The 18,411-nt window shown below is 39.8% G+C and overlaps 1 long non-coding RNA gene and 1 pseudogene across 1 annotated transcript in view; both read left to right on the top strand.

Annotated features, from left to right (window-relative positions):
- LOC148936460 (uncharacterized) overlaps positions 1-18,411 on the top strand; it is a 275,063-nt gene that overhangs the window by 131,497 nt on the left and 125,155 nt on the right. The gene's annotated exons all lie outside the window — the stretch shown is intronic.
- Positions 8,325-9,620, top strand: LOC148936466 (uncharacterized; annotated as a pseudogene).

The following is an 18,411-nucleotide window of genomic DNA, read 5'->3' as shown; positions in this document are numbered from 1 at the left end:
GTATTTCTTTTAATGCGTTTCTCGCGGTATTTAACGCGAAGATAGTATGCGGGAAGTTTACAGAATTATTTATTGACCGCGCTTTTGGCCAAGTCGCATTTGCTACGCTGTCCTTCGCTGCGGACATTCGCCTTTTTAAAATATAATTTCTTTGACTTACATTAGTAGATAAATCGCATACGCTCGCATGTTCGCTGCTTGTGCTGGTGCGTCAATTGGCTGCGTGTAGTAGTGCGTGTCGGTGAAGCGTCCTTGCTGCCTGGTATCGTTGTACACGGTCAGCGCTGGCTGGCTCTCGGTGCTCGTGGACTCCCTGGTCGTTGCTCCGCTGCCACTGGACACTCGTTGTCGTAGGTCGGCACTCTACTAATATTGCACTGTACACTTGACACAATTTCGTGGGCGGCTTATTTTTTGACGGGGCCTTTTCCGTCTGCCTGTTTTCTACAGGTCTTGTATTTTCTGCTTATTGAGAATTTGATTCTTCTGCCTGTCTATTACTGCAGGTCTTATTTTTTCTGCTTATTGCGAATTTGATTCTTCTGCCTGACTATTACTGCAGGTCTTATTTTTTCTGCTTATTGAGAATTTGATTCTTCTGCCTGTCTATTACTGCAGATCTTATTTTGTTTGGGCGGCTTATTTTTTTCCGTCCGCCTGTTTTCTACAGGTCTTGTTTCTTCAAGAAAAAAAAAATTTTTTCTTCTGCCCGTAATGCAATGCGTCGGGGCTTACTCGTTTGATTCTGCTGGCTAGATTAACGATGATCCTCTCAAGTTGTTCTTGGGGATGGTTTTGACTATCCCACCGCTGCCACCAAAATGTTGTACCCCGGGTGGGCTACAACGTTAATTTTTAGAGATAGTCGGGTCCGTTAAGCCTAAGGAGTTGGGACTCCGAGCAGGATCGAACGAATGGAAGGAAATCTTGAAATCACTAACACACTTTCTTTAGGATACTTGATTTATTTAACAACTGCACAATTTCTTGGATTGCTTATATTATTTCTTTCACACACGGTTAAACGTCGGCGGGCGCGTATCGCGTTACTCTGGCGGCCGTCGACCGAGTATGTCACCTGAGACGTTGATAGTACGGCTCGCGTGAACTTCGCTGTGCTCGTGTAATATCTTGCGCGATAATTATAATAACGATTCCGAACGACACGTAATGTTTGATTGATTCCCGACTCTCTATTCCGCCTTGTATAGCCGGTTATATAGTCTGATCGATGCCCGGTCAGCATTCTGATCGATTGCGTCGATCGGTTGCGTGATATTGATCAATCAATATCACGCTCGATTTGATCATCAAATTTAGGAATTTGTTGATCAGCTTTTTCGCAATGTTCTCGCGATGCATTTCTTCGGTCTTTCGAAAGACTGGTCGCGATTTCGGCGATCACACATTTGTGTAATCTTTCGAAAGACTTTTCGAGGTTCGTGCAACCTAATTTTGTTGCCATGCGGACTACTTTTATTATTGGTTGTAGGCCTGGCTACAACACATGTCTTTGTGGAAAATTTCTTCTGGCCGGAGCGTGCAATTCTTCGACAAGTCGTCGCCTTACGGAGTTAACATTTTTTTCACGTCCATCGGATTTTGACGATCTCATGTTTCGATGATGTTTGATATTAATGTGTCTAAATAAGATAATTTATTAATTAAAGTTTTTTTTCCTCACTGACGTCAATCGACTGGCTCATTTCATCGACACGCGATTTAATTTATAATAATGCCGACTTCGCGAAATTCTTCGATGATCGATAGCATCTCGTCGTGAGCGTTGTGACCAGTTCGGTGCGAAGCGTCGAGTAATCAGAGTCGATCCACCAGTTCGTTGGGATCGTCCCAATGCACGTAATCGATCTTGTTGTCATTTAACTTCATGGTAGATGGTATATTATTCATGCCTGCACCTTTTTTATATGTAGATACTTATACTATTATATGTGCTTCTTTTATATGTAGATACGAGCGGAGCGATGATGTTAATGTACTTGTATCCCTTGTTGCCCATGATGCCCATGATTATGGGCGCTGTGACCACGTCTATGAGCATTCATTGTTAATAGTATACTTTTATACGTTTGTTTGTCATCTTCAGTAAATATAGCTTCATCGGGAAGTTTCTTGAAGATCAATTCGTATAATCCTGATATACCATTATATCTCATATTGTCTATGATTATGGAGTCACTTTTGTCAACGTCAAACTTTTTGTCACCGAGCATTGTATCACTTTTGTCGGAATAGATACCGTACACATTATCGATCGCTTTATCTATGTCGTCACCGAAAAGAAGGCCCACGTACTTTCGTCGTCGGAGTCCCTGGCTCTAGTGGGCTCAGGGAGTCCTAGCTGACCATGAAGCGTCTCACAACTTCCACGTGTTCGCAGATTCTGTTTGATGATTGTTTCGAGTGACGCTTCACTAACGTCTTTTGTTTCAAAAATATTTTTCATTTTGCACGAATAGCGGTATTTTCGGTAGTTCTTTTGATGGTTCTATCGATGTAGAATCGAACGTGAATGAATCTGACGCGGTATTCAATTGTTTTGTACGCTTTTTAGGTTGCGGCGATAATTTTAACCATCCAACATCCGTCCAATACGAATCCCTGTTAGTAATAGTAGTAGTAGTAGTATCGTCATCGTCATCGCTGTCTTCACGTTTCTTTTTTTCTTAATACTGATATCCTTTGCAACATTGGCTACTTTTTTAATTGGATGTGTTTCCTCGACAATTTGTTTTAGAGGTTCGACGATGGATTTGAAGCGTCTCTCCAACGCTACATTTTCATCTATTTTACTAGTTTTCAAAGCGCGATATTTTTTGCGAATCGAATCGCCCGTTTTCGCAATCTGTTTTACTATTTTCTCGCGATCTTTGATGTTATTCATGTTGCCTAATTGACGTATCGATATCGACTAACCACATTATGGTATCGCAAACGTGTTAAATTCTTTTCTGTACCGCCCGTTGACAAGCGGACTGTCTTTGTCTATCACTAGGAATCCGTACTCGCGCCACCAACAATCACGGCATAACGCATAGAATTCATCATACGACATGTCAGTATTCACATCATTGTAAACATGTTTCAAGTTGGTACCATCCTGTTTAAATAGAATCAACAAGTTCGCATTGTTGCGTATCAGGTATTTAGGTATCTTCGCATACGTCTGACAGAGATAGAAGCAGTCGACATTTGAGTAGCGACCCATCGAGAAGTGCTCTCTCATCACATGTTGCTTATCACATGCAATGTCGTCGAAGACGAAGATCGAATTGGGTGCCTCGCTCGGTGGAATGACGTCACTGTTGTTGGAAAACGTAAAATAGCCGATTTCGTCGATCGATGCCAACAAAGTTTCGAGATATCGATATTTTGGTTGTTGCAACGACTTCGAATACATGTACACGTTCTCGAAACGTACATCGTGCGGACTCTCGAGCAAACTTATGAGAACGTTGGTTTTACCACAATTTGATGGACCGCAAATAATCGCGCGTATAGTACTCGGTATTTCACCATGCTTGCGCTTCGTCGCGATGTCTCCCATCATTTGCGCTTTCTCGTCGTAGTTCACGACGTGTATCGTCTGCGGGTGCTGCACGAATTTCATGTTCACACTGCATTATCTAGGCTTCGATTGAACGCCTATTTATAGGCATGTGAAACCGCGATTCGCTCAATAGCAAAAATGTATCTCGCGCTATCGCATCTATTTGATATTTGGGATTTGCGCGTTAAATAATTGCAATATATACCAAAGATCATATTGTTACGCATGTGTGGCGATTATATCGACCACGTGTGGGACAAGCTTCCGGAACATATAAAAGCGGATTTGGAGGTTCAAATCTATCGTCGCTGCGTCGAACATTATAACCAATTGTGGCAACGCACGCATATAGATGGTCCCGCACCGAAGATAAAGGACTGTATCAGCAGCAACGAACAAAGGCTGCGTTGGAAGTCTACTCAATCGAGCGATAAACGCGCTTCCTTTCGAGTTACATATTCCTGTCTATCAGTTTTGCGGTCCGGGTACTCGACTGAAAAAGCAACTAGCCAGAGGTGAAACGGGCATAAATCCACTGGACGCGGCGTGCCGTGAACATGATATTGCATATTCTCGGAGTAACGATCTCACCGATAGATACGCGGCGGATGAGATACTCGCCGATAAAGTCCTAGGACGCGTCATTGTGAGAGATTCGAATTTGGGCGAAAAAGTTGCCGCTGTTTGGGCAGCGATGAAAGCCAAGACCAAGATGGCATGGGTATGGGTATGAAAGCGAAGACAAGGAAAAAGCCAACAAAAAAAAAAACGAATACTTTCGACGGCAAAACGAGGCGACATATTACCGATTCTGCCAATGTTGGGCGCGCTCGGTTCCATGATTGGTGGAGTGGCCAGCGTGGCGAAAGCGGTAAACACACGACAAGAAAGCCATGCAACGTTAGTTCGAGGAACTACAACGTCACAATCGCGCAATGGAAACGCGCGGACAGAGACTGTATCTCGCTCCGTACAAATACGGACGGGGACTATATCTCGCTCCGTACAAAGGCGGACGAGGTGTAACAGCGAAAAAAGAAAAAAAGAAAAAAAAACGTCAAAGAGACAATAAAAATACATATGGGTATAACTACCAACGTACAATTGGACTAGTTGGAGAAGCATATGCGCGTACCGTACTTCAGAGGCGTTTTCATGCGTGACGCATTACCGATTAGCGGCGCGCGAAAAGAGAGCGGTATCGTAAATCTGGATAACACGATGGTCCCGGCATTCATTAGGTAGCGTACGCAAAGAGAAACGATTGTGTTATATATTTCGACAGTTTCGGTAATCTTCGATCGCTCAAGGAATTGATATTTCGGAAACAATGTTATGAAAGATTACAATCGAACATCCTATCAGATGTACGATCAGAGCATCTGCGGACAGCTGTGTTTGTGGTTTCTCCAAACGGTCGACGCACATGAATTTATAAAATCTAATAAAATGTCGCGATGTTTCAGTATTCGTTGAACGCTTTTTCCATCATGTCGCTGACGCTTACATTAAGCGGGAAGAGCAGCATTCTCGCGACAAACTACTTTCCAGCCATAGATTTGAACGACGATGATTACGAGCTTGGTCTAACAATTTTGGAGACTTATCACACGATACCGAATGTAAACGTTTCGAACAACAAATTTTATTTTGACAAAGACGACACAGAAATTACGATTCCCGAGGGGTCGTATGAACTGCAAGCCATAAATGAATTTTTGAAATGTGAGATTTTACGAAAACATCCGTGACGCGACACATCCGATGGTAACACCGGTGACACCGCGTGCGGCGATGATGAGATTGGTGAATACCCGATAATGCTCCGTGCAAATTACAATATGATGAAGTGTGAGATTAAATGTGATTACAGAATAAATTTTAACAAACCCAAGAACATTGGATCGCTACTTGGTTTCTCATCGAAACGTATATTGCAACCGCGAAAATGGTATAAATCGGACATGTCAATCAACATAATGAATGTAAACATTATTCGTGTAGAGTGCAACGTGACCGCGGGCGCGTATAGCAAAAATGTGCACACGATATATGAATTTTCGCCGAGCGTGCCGCCAGGATATAAGATATCGAAAAGGCCGATGCAAATCATTTACTTGCCAGTCGTACGGAGCTAACGATACGCATTGTTGACCAGAACGGACGATTGCTCGATTTCAGAGAAGAAGAGATCATTTTCAAATTGCACGTACGACGACGACAGTGACGACGCGAGCGCGACATTTGGGATGCTCGTGTTGAACGAAGCGAAGCACGCGCAGAGAGATAACGCATCTTTTATAAAGAAAACACCAATCGACAATACTCGCTTCTCCGGCTATATCAAGAAGAGGAAGAAATTCAACGCGTCGAACGTTAAATTTTTACAAGCTTTAGGATTCGCGGTGTGCAACTTGTGAGATGACTGACATCCTAAATATCGAGCCAATCTTTGACGATCGCATCGTCAAGATTGAGACTTATATGTACAACTCGTTCGCCAATACAACGTTCGGGTACAGCGATGAGATAAGAATACCCATACAGCAACAGGATCTGTACACATTGCCGTACGAAAGCTTTCTATGTATCGAGGGAAAACTAACGAAGAACAAAGTTGTCGAAGGATCTGATGTGGTGTTGGGAAATAATTTTGTCGTGTTCATATTCGATAAGATTCGATACGAGCTCGATGGTGTGGAGATTGATCGTAACAGAAACGTGGGCATAACTAGCGCGCTCAAATACTACATAATAACGTCATCCGAGAGAAGCGTGATTCTGAGGAATGCTGGCTGGGAGGCGCGTACTAACACGGATTGATATTTTAACTTTTGCGTACCTCTCTACGCACTATTGAGATTCTGCGAGGATTATAGATGCGTCGTAATCAACGCTCGTCATGAGTTGATCTTAATATGACAGAATATCACGTAATGACAGCAATTGCCTTATGGGAAATTTGGTGTTGGATCCCGTGATCGATTTATTCAAGATACAATGGCGAATGCCGCACGTGTTATTGAATGAGATAACAAAACTATCGATGCTGCGCACTTTGGAGAGCGAACGATACTTGAGCATAGCTTTTCGCTCGTGGGATCTGTACGAGTTTCCGTTGTTACAGCGTACAACCAAGCATTCGTGGGCCATCAAGACCACTACTCAGCTTGAGAAGCGGTATGTCATCTTTGCTTTGCAAACAGGCCGAAAGAACGTTATGACTGAAGACACGAGCCGATTCGACGACTGCAACTTGACTAACTGAAATTTTATCTGAATTCAGAATGTTATCCGTACGACGATATGAATCTGGATTTCGACAAAAACAGATGGTCTGTGTTGTACGTCTGTGTTGAAACATACGCGCCTTTCTGCAAGAGCTACTACGGATACGAACATCTCGAGCCAAGTCTTACCCTCACGTCTTTTCTACATAACGGTCCATTCGTAATCATCGATTGTTCTCGACAAAACGAATCGATCAAGAGTGCAACCGTGGATGTGAGATTGGAATTTGAGACTAAAGAGAACATACCGATGAATACCGCGTACTGTCTCATTATACACGATCGCGTAATTCAGTACAACCCGTTGACCGCAATGTTGTACGCAAGATCACCTAAGAGCATCGCTGGTATATGAGATAGAGAGATAATAAAATCTACGATACATCGAAATCGACCGCTGTCTTCTTCTCGACAACAGTCATGTCTGTGCCAACGTTCGTAGACCTGCAAGATTTCCTCTTTTAAGGACAGTTTGTCGTAAAAGAGTTTGCTGTTCTCAAAGAACGGACCGTTCTCTCTCATTACATTTTCGCAACCCCTATACCGTGGCATTTCCTGACAAGTGCCGACAAGTCTCGCGCACGCTGGGTGATACGTCATCACCATATACTGCGATGGAACGACGAAACGATTCCGTACAGCGAAGCTAAGAGTTTGATTACGAAAGCTGTGCATGATACGAAAGAAGATGACGATGTTGTCATATATGTCAAGGGACATGAAAAACGAAAATGGTTGCGGAACTTGCTTCTGGACGATGAGTGAGAGCGCGTATACATCGAGACTCTGAATGCGGATTATGAACGTGGATTCTTTAAATAATCTAGATGCTGATAATTCTGTACGATGTGGATATCATTACATTAATTGCGCGTTACAAAATGTATTTAAATTGTTTAATTGGTGGGCAGATAATCTTAAATAAACATATATAACATATATATAAAATATGTTTTCTTTTCCCCGCTATTACGTTGATGATTACTTAATATTTCAACGATCCTATACATTTTTTCAATGTTCGATTGACTCATCGATGACAAAGAAATTGCGTTATGATTTAAGCGTGAAACTTTTTATTCACATATTTTTTAAATGGCACTTTATATATTTTTTTTATAGCTGATTAGGTTTTTTTTCTTGAAATAAAAATTTTACAATTAATTGATAATGACACAATCTTTTGTTTTCGTTCTACTTATGGTTACTATAACAGTAAATTCGTTCTCGATGTGCTATCTACAATTGTACGATTTTTTGTCTTTTTCTTGGCCACTATAACACGCCTGTTCACGAAATACTATCATAATAGAGTATTGTCGTTCAGCGAGGTCATTGGATTTTTTGTCCACTCCATCTTTCAAAAGAGGGGAGGATTAACTCTGCCGTATCAAAATTTACGCGGGTGCGATCAATCCTCCGTCATTCGTTTGTATGAACGGATCATACGCAACGTACTCCGCTTCTCCATCATTCGTTTGTACGAACGATCCGCACGCAATATACCCCGCCAAAGGAAGCAGCGCACTGTACGATGGTGAAACGAAGAAGGAACGTAACGCGTAAGTTCGACATTTTATTTTTTTCTTTTTGCAATATTACGCAACTTTATATAAATTATGTACTTAATTTCTGTTACACAGCATTTCGGTGGAGCCTCGCACGTACGTTTACTGAGCAGACGTTACAACTTGGCGGGTTTCAAGTTTCTAGAAATTGGAATCAATGTTAGTCCACCGAGCTACGTGGAGATCGCCCTAGGAGATCATCGAGGACAGGAACTGATACTGTCTCTCGAAACATGGAAAGGACTTCATGAGCAGCAATGGAATATCTATAAATTGCTACGAAAAAATTATAAAGACAATTTTATAAGCATCGCACCGTTAACGGTCCGAGTTTGCATGATGAATGATGTTACACTCGTACGTCTTGAATCTTCAAACGTACGCATTATGATAGTCGAATTGACACTACGCCGTATGTTTAACCTTGCCGAATGTATTGATAACATTCAGTCAACTAGACAGACTCGTCGATTTAATCGATGAAAAGTATACGCGATTCTCCAACATTGCGTCTATTATAACAAATCCCGAGGAAGTACCATACGTGATACGCGATAGCGATATTTTCGATAGGCATCAATTGCGAACTGTTAGCTTTAGTTTTTAGTATGTATGAAAAAAAGACGATGTAACAAAAAATGTGAATAAAAATGTTTTCACGCTTAAAAATATGATTTCAATCAAAACAAATCTATTTTCCATCTTAAAATAAAATAATATTCCAGTTATGAAAGAATATTATTTATTGATATATATATATAACATCAATAAAAAAAGGGTAATATCTCTTTCTTATTGAATTCATTTCATTTTCTATAGTTAATTTTTTATAGTTTCTCGTTTTTCACATCACCGCCAAAATTTATTGCTTCCTACGTGAGAACTTGGACTTGACCAAATGAACACATTTCAGTATTTATTAAAAAAAACAAAAAAAAATTAAGAGAGGAGAAGTGTCCGACTAATACATTATTTTCATTGAATATTTTTCGAGATTGTTCGAAATTAACACGTTGCGACACGTACATTTATTTATTAACACGTTGCGACACGTACATTTATTGCAGCTGGAGTATCGGCGCTTTTTTTTCCTTTCTTTTCTTACGTCAATTTCTACAAAAAATATCTTTTCTAGCAGCTCTTCCTAGACAAAAAAAAGACCCCCTCATCCCTTCCCTCTCAAAAGTACATTCCAAAGGACCATCGACAAAGCATTCCCCCTTCCCCGTGCCTACCAGTTATCTCCTCTTATCCCGCGTCCCCGAGTTACCCCGCACATCCGCACCACGCTCGGAGCTCCTGGGTTAAAACCGGCCTAGTATTCCTACTAATGGATTTACACCGATGTGAACCTAGCGACCAACTTTAAAAAATTAAAAAATCGTTTGTACCATCGGATTGTACCTCGTATGTACCTGTTTGTACCGCTTTTTATTTCGTTTGTACCTAACGGGTTAAAAAGGGGGAATTCGCCAGCGACCAACTTTAAGATATTTGAAAATGATCGACGGCATTCGAAAGAGAATCGTTTGTACCCGTTTGTACTTTATTGTTTTCGCTTGTACCTCAAAGGGTTCGAAGATATAGTGTCTTTCAGTTTTAGCGTAAACCTTTCGCATGGAACTAAGTATTCTTGCAAGATATCAAAAAGCGACCATCGGCATTCGAAAGAGAATCGTTTGTACCTCCATTGTTTTCGTTTGTACCTCAAAAGGTATCCCTTCCCTCGCGATTCAGAGTATAGCACAATCTGCTAGCGGAGAAACGACGCGGCAGCACAGAGTGGGGAGTATAGCAGAACGTCTCATATGAAACAATGAAATCGCGCTCTCTGAACTCGCGATTCTTGTGTCGGTACGCCGTCAGAGCGTAACATCTATTCATGCCCTTTTGCTAGCCAATCTTCTTAGCTCATTTGCCGATATTTATTTGTCGATCTAGCAAACTTTTTGGTGTTCTAATAATACACGTATCCCAATTCCAACGAATTTGCGTAATATAATATACACAAATTTATTAAAAATGCCTCGTCAATCAAAAAAAATGTTGATGAAATTTTCGAATCATTAAAAGATTTGAATTTCTTTAATGATCGAAGTTAGATCCTTCGATTATCTGATTCAATTTGGAAAAATGCTGAGAGTCTTCTAAATAAAGAACTCAGTATGAAATATTTATACTTGTATATATCACAAAATCGAAATGGGATTTTACAACGATTTCGGCAAAAATATAATATTGAAGATACTTTATCCAAATCGACCAATTTAATTAATGAGAGCAACCAGTCAAATTGGTCGATGTCTTCACCATGTGCTTTTAAACCGTGGCACACTATTATACATTTAGATAAGCAAACGTGGCATAAAATATCTGAATGCGAGACAGATCATACCGATAAATGTACCATGTTACGATCTGGATAGACAACTATTATCTATAATGAATTGTGGAAGCAATTAAAAATACCTGCTCTTACGCCTTTAAATTTGCAAGGATTAATCGTAATCTAGGTGAGATATTTTTAAAAATAAAAGACAGATGTCCGGAATGCAATGCACTTTTTAACGCATATAGTATGCATGAGCCAAATAATGAAGATCCAACAATGAAGATCCATATTTCTACGTATGATACGACAAATATTATACACAAAAAGAAATGACAATTACGAAAGCTTGAAAGAAGCTGTGTCGTTAAAGATTTATGTGGGACATCTACATACAGCTGGCGGAAAGAAAAAGCAAACCAATTAATGACATTTGGCGATATAGAACCAGCATATTTATATAAACCGTATTGCGCAAAGCAAAACAATTAGATAATAATGAAAAATTAGGTCTCGACAAAGCGTCCGATTCTGTTGCTTCAATTTTAACATTAAAATATAAATCTGAATTTTCATGAATTATATGCGAAATAGGTTTGGATAAATTTTTTGTTATTTATTTTAATCCTGAACAATTATTTTTATACCAAAAATTTAATTGCCAAATAGAGAAAACAGGTATATTGAGCATAGATGCAACAGAATCGCTAATTAAAAAAATAATAAAACCTAAAAATAATAAAACGGATCGACAAATTTTTTTGTTTTTGTACCAAGCAGTTGTTCCTTTTAAGGCAAAAATTCTACCCGTTTTGCAAATGATATTAGGAGACATGGTAATCTCGGTGTCAAGTCAAGATCAACCGAGAACACTGCCGTGTGACTTTACGCGAGTCGTCGAGGTTCGAGTATCTGAAATTATCGAATCTCAATAACGGCTAAACCGATCAAGTTCTAAGTAGGCTTTATCGATAGCTTGAGTCCGTTGCATAATAAAAGTATTTTTATTTTTCTGCTACATGCCCTACGAGCAGAGATATTGCTATGCAAAGTCCGATTTGGAAATTTTTACTTTAAGAAACATCATCATCCTCGCTTTTGTATGGCTGCAACGTCTATCACGAGATGTCACTATTAATCTTATCGACCCAGCGGAAGAAAGTTGAGTGTCTCTCAATACCTTCGAAAATCGTAAAAATTAATAGGATAACATAATAAGATAGGAGATTATAAGAAAAAAAATTGAAAAAAAAATTGCTATCTATTTTATCGATTGCCGCCGGTAATATAATAATATTTTATTATCTGCACGGCACCAAATTTAAGTTGTATCACTTCTTGTAACCTCCTACCTCATTATGTTATCCTCACGTGTCTCTCGATACCTTCGAAAATCGTAAAAGTTATTAGGATAATAAGATAGGAGATTATAAGAAAAAAGAAATAAATAATTGAATAAAAAATTACTATCTATTTTATCGATTGTCGCCGGTAATATAATATAATACTTCAAAATGTCTGATATCACTATAAAATTACCTTTTTTTAAAAAAAGGTAAGTAGTAGTTTCTTTAATTTAAAAATAATAAAAACCAAATTGTATATATATCTTTCTATTCATTAAAACTTCTTTTTCTAACCTAAGTGGTAGTAATTATTTAGCTTTAAAATATTTTTATATTACAAAATTGCTTTACTCAATTTACGTTTTTATCACAAAGAATTATAAAGTAACAGTATAAAATATGTAACGGAACGCATCCCTCCGCTCCATTCCTCCTCTGAATTTCCCCCGACCGACCATCCGTCGGGGATCGCCGAACACCAGGCGGAATGCGGCAGTGGCCGCAAAGAGGCAGTAATGCCTCCTTTTTAATATATTCATACGCGAACTCCGAAGCGTCGGAGAATATCACGAAAACATGTATGTTTTCGTGGTATTTCCCCGCATCGCGCCAACAAGCGCTAACGTACTCCGCACCGCGCCACGCACCGTACCACCGAGCGTGAACGCGTCCCGCGCCGCACCGACGCCGCGCCACGCAACCGAGCGAGCGTCCCGCACCACGCCACGACCGCATCCACAAGCGCGCAACCACCCCCGCACCGCGCCGTTACTTTCCCACCGAATTCCTTCCCTACCTTTAATCATCCCCCAATCCTTTTTTTTCGCTCCTGGGGAGAGGGATGCTAACCCCGAGATCGACCAATCCGATCGATCCGATCGATAAATCAACGCCGATTTAAAGGCCCGCGACGAACACGTGCGACACCACCGCCGCCGCGCGCGCCCCGCGCCACCGAACTGCGCGCCGTGATCAGTATCACGCCGACCGCCCGAGCGATATTTTATTTTGTATTCACGCGCTATCCGCGCGCCGATCGCCGTCACGCCCGTCCACGGCCACGAACAATTGACGCGAAGATTCGGTGCATTCCATCGCACCACGGTTAGTTAAATAAAGCATCGTTATTTGTTATAATTATCGCCTAACAATTTAATAACAACTTTCTGTCTCCAACGTTCTCGCTTCCCCTCCTGGCAACCAACTGACCGTTCTCCGCGCGGGAAAGCGAGACCATTTTAAATAAATGATAAAATTTTATTTAAATAAAAAAAATTTTTATAAAAACACTTGGCGCTGCTCATACCTCTAAAAAGAATATGAATAAGATGTGTGTGTGTGTGTGTGTGTGTGTGTGTGTGTGTGTGTGTGTGTGTGTGTGTGTGTGTGTGTGTGTGTGTGTGTGTGTGTGTGTGTGTGTGTGTGTGTGTGTGTGTGTGTGTGTGTGTGTGTGTGTGTGTGTGTAATTATAATTTAATCATATTAAATAATAAATTTTGCCTTTATTTGTAACATTCAAATAATCTCATCATTAATTTTGCATTTTCGTTTGATCTAAGCAGCGCCGTGTTTTTACATAAAAATTTTTTTTATTTAAATAAAATTTTATCATTTATTTTATACTGTTACTTTATAATTCTTTGTGATAAAAACGTAAATTGAGTAAAGCAATTTTGTGATATAAAAATATTTTAAAGCTAAATAATTACTATCACTTGGGTTAGAAAAAGAAGTTTTTAATGAACAGAAAGATATACATATAATTTGGTTTTTATTATTTTTAAATTAAAGAAACTATTACTTAAGTTAAGTTTATTTTTTTAAAACAGTAGTATCAAATCTTTTACACGATTGAAATATATAATTTGACTAAAATGAACTTGTAGCTCCATGTTTGTAAGACTATAACTTGGCGCCAATTATTGATATCATTTTTTATATAAATTTTACACAATCATTTGAGTTGGCAATATCCACTATACTTGATACCCTTTTTTTACCTTTTTTTAAAAAAAAGGTAATTTGATAGTCATATCAGATATTTTGAAGTATTATTATGTGTACAAAAAAGTTCTGAGCTTTAGATTTCATACAATCGAAATAACAATTTAAATTTTATATATCTTTCCGCCCTTTTGCGGTTTTAAAGCGTTGACATTTGGCCTTCTAAAATGCCATACGGTTTGGCGTTTGATGCACATAACCTCAAAAATCAGTAGTGTTCACGATGGCAATAACAAAAGAGGCAATAACATATTCGATTTTCCATCCACTTCGCGTTTCATCTGAAGAAAAATGCTGTTGAAGCCACTGCAATGATTTATGCTGCATATGGAGAGAACGCTGTAAGTCATACTACATAAAAGATGGTATCAAAAATTTCGCCAAGGAGATTTCAGTCTTAAAGACCGCTGCTGGACGGCCTCAAAAGATTGAAACGGACAAATTGCAAGCACTGCTAGATATAAACTCTGCGCAAACTGAAAAGGAGCTTGCAGAGCTTGGCGTTACGCAGCAAACCATTTCCGTACGTTTACATACGATGGGAAAGGTTCAGAAGGAAGGCAGATGGGTTCCGCATGAATTGTCCAAAGACAACAAAAATCATTGGCGTGACACTGCACTCACTTTGCTTTCAAAATTCCGGAAAAAAGATTTTCTGCACAAAATCATTACAGGCGATAAAAAGTGGATTCTTTATGATAATCCTAAACGTAGAAAATTATGGGTTGACTCTGGTCAACCTTCGACATCGACGCCAAAGCCCAATATCCACGCCAAGAAGATTTTGCTCTATATTTGGTGGGATTGAAAAGGTGTTTTGTATTACGAGTTGTTACAACCGGGTAAAACAATCACGGCAGACCGCTACCAACAACAATTGACCAATTTGAGCGATGCATTAGAAGAAAAGAGGTCATTTACTGGCCAAGGACAAGGGTAAAGTGATCTTGCCTTATGGCAATGCTCGACCACATGTTGTGAAAGCGCCTCAGGACCATATCTTTGCGTTAGGCTGGGAACTTCTCCCGCACGCGGCGTATAGCCCAGACATGGCGCCTTCCGATTACTACCTATTCCGGTCGCTGCAGCATCATTTGGCTGATACACATTTCGTGAGATTTGAAGAGATACGAAAATGCATTGATGACTTTATCGCTTCGAAGCCGGTGAGCTTCTATCGTCAAGGAATTCTCAAGCTACTCGAAAGATGGCAAAAGGTCGTTGATGCAAACGAGGAATATTTCGCTGATTAATATTTTTTTGTTTGTTTTTGAAATTTTGAAAGATTGAATTTTACAAAAAAAAAACTCAGAACTTTTTTGTACACCTAATATTTTAAAGATTTTCAGCGCACTCCGCGCTCTCGTAACTTGGAGAGGAATAAACCAAGAGCAGCTTCTCCAAATGTGGCAGCGATTTCTATTGTTATGGAGGATAGTGATCCTACGTATGCGTTGATTATGAGTAAAGCTAGGGAAGCCATCCCGCTGGAGGAATTCGATGTCTTGGATACCAAAGTAAAGCGTGTGCTCTCGGGTGGAGTGCTGCTGGAATTGAAAGGTAACGATTCCTCCATTAAGGCAGACCTGATAATGGAAAGAATGAAGAACGTCTTTAATAATTCGAAGGTTAAAATAAGTAGGCCCATCAGAACAGCGGATGTGAGACTCACCGGATTCGATGACTCTGTGTCATCTTCGGAAATTCGATGGCAAATATCGCCATTGGGTGGTTGCTCTCCTGATAGCCTAAGAATTAGGTCCAATTCGAATGTCTAGGAATGGCCTTGGTATAGTGTGGATACAATGTCCTCTTGATGCTGTACTTAGACTTGCCAATCTTGGTAGTGTAAAGCTGGGTTGGGTTAAGTCAGTCAAGGTGGACTTACTTCTGACCAGGTCAGTGAGATGCTACAAATGCTTTGCAAGAGGCCCTAATGTTATCGATAGGTTCTTGCTTTATCTGCGGAGATCCGTCTCATAAGCTGAACAATTGTAGAAATCGTTCTTGTTGTCCGGCCTGCAAGGACAGAGGCTTGCCGTTTGGTCATAGAGCAGGGAGTGAAATTTCCTCCAGTTCTGTCTGATCTGTTAGTTAACTTGAGGGATAGGTCGGTGAATAGCGCATCTTCCCCTATAAGAGATAGATTCGATCAAGGTAATAGTTCTCGAGAAGAGAATAATGGCATAGATATGGAGACTGTATTGTCGAATAATGAGAATTATACAAATCAACCTCAATAAGTGCTCGGTTGCACAAGACTTGTAAATATGATAAATGAGCAGATTGCTCATGTTGCAATTATCTCTGAATCTTATTTTACCATAATATTAACGATCGCTGGTTTGTCTCAGGTGATGATCCACCTTCTGCAGCTTGTTATATCAACGATACATTCGCTTACAATTGGCAATTATATGTCACAACTCCGGGAGTAGTTGCAATAAAAACAGATAACCTAATTATTATTAGCGTTTATTTTTCGCAACAGATCGGCTAAGAAATTTGAAAGCTTCTTAGACACGCTTCTTGATGTTATAGTATCCGTAGGCGATTCTCGCATTTTATTGGCCGGACTTTAATGCTCGTTTTAATGTATGGGACAATTGTAACAATGCTCGAGGAAAATTATTATTTAATTGGACTTATGGACTCAATTTAATAAATAGTCCAGGTATAATTACGTGCAGCAGAGTACAGGATGATTCTACAGTGGATCTTGCGTAGTGCACCGAGAACTTTTAGAGCATGATAACAAATTGGAAACAATTCCAATTATATTGGAAGACTACAACGCATCGGATCATAAAACGATCCTGATTGAAACTATTGATAACAATTGTAGACGCAAAAATATTCCTAGAACCTTAGAGCATTTCCCGATGTGGAGCTTTAAAAGAATGGACAGAGATAAATATCTTGCAGCTCTACACGCTGGCTTCTGGTCGCTTTCGGGAACGGAAACAATGAATTTGGACAACCTGATTATTAGGATAAAGAGAATCATCAGAGACGCATGCGATGTGTCAATGCCTAAGATAACCAGACATCCGAATAAAAATAGCGTTTACTGATGGAACGACAAAATTGGAAAAGTTCGCGTGAAATGTAAAATGCTGAGAAGGAGGTACACGAGGGCGCGGATATGGAAGGATTCTTCGATTTGGCAATCACTGTTGACAGAGCTTAGGGGTGCACGGAGTGAACTAAAAAGCGATTGCCAGAGCCAAGGATAATGCTTGGCAAGAGCTGATTGATTCTACTGAGGAAAACCCCTGAGGCCGCCCTTATAAGATGGTTACCAAGAAGTTAAGGTCATTTACACTGCCTGTGTAAATCATTGGAATCAGCCTTTATATCTGAGGTGATTTCATAGCTTTTCCCAGGGAATGAGAGTGAGGAGGCACCATGGAGTTTGTGTCTCCAGATGCCGTTGGGCGACGTTCCTGAGGTATCCGTAGCGAAATTGGAGATAGCAATGAATAGACTTAAGAACAACGGAAAGTCCCCAAGTCCGGATGGGGTCACGTATAAAATGCTGATACCAACGGTAGAAGTAGCCAAAGAAATCTTTGGTGTTGTTTACAAGATGCTTGCGGGAGTCGTATTTTCCAGTGGAATGGAAAGTGGCTAGATTAGTCCTGTTGAAGAAACTTAACAAACTCCTAGAAGATTCTCTATCTTCTTTTCGACCAATATACTTGTTGAACACAATAGGGAAACTATTAGAAAAGATTATTGCAGACTTAATGAATTTTTAGAGACTAATGGCCGTTTATCGAGTTTCCAATTTGGATTTAGAGGTGGATGGTCCACGATTGATGCAATTAAGGGCGTAATGGACATAGTGAATGGCCAAGCTAGGGAAATGTTACACCATAATGGTCAGCCTGGATATAAAAAATGCCTTTAATTCTATTCCGTAGCATGAAATTATATTGACACTTGAAAAGAAGGATGTGCCAGGATATTTATGCGCAATAATTAGGGCATATTTAAGTAACCAAGCGGTGTATGTGGACAGGAATGGACTATTGAGAGACTTTCGAGTTTCTAGAGGTGTGCCATAGGGGTTTAGGCCCTCTTTTATGGATTATAGATTATGATAAAATACTTGCAGATGATAGCCCTGAAAACTGTCACATGATATGTTACGCAGACGACACGTTACTTACGTCATGCACATGACAAAGAAATTGCATCACGTTTTAAAAAGTGAAAACTTTTTTTTATTCATCTTTTTACATGATTTGTTGATACAACTAAATATTTAATAATCAATTAATCAATTAATCAACCAGAA

Source organism: Pogonomyrmex barbatus, unplaced genomic scaffold (assembly GCF_055798465.1).
Source record: "Pogonomyrmex barbatus isolate J1 unplaced genomic scaffold, ASM5579846v1 scaffold21, whole genome shotgun sequence".
NCBI classification, from domain to species: domain Eukaryota; kingdom Metazoa; phylum Arthropoda; class Insecta; order Hymenoptera; family Formicidae; genus Pogonomyrmex; species Pogonomyrmex barbatus.
Note: the sequence above shows the minus strand (reverse complement) of the source record. Positions and strands in the feature narration are given on the sequence as shown.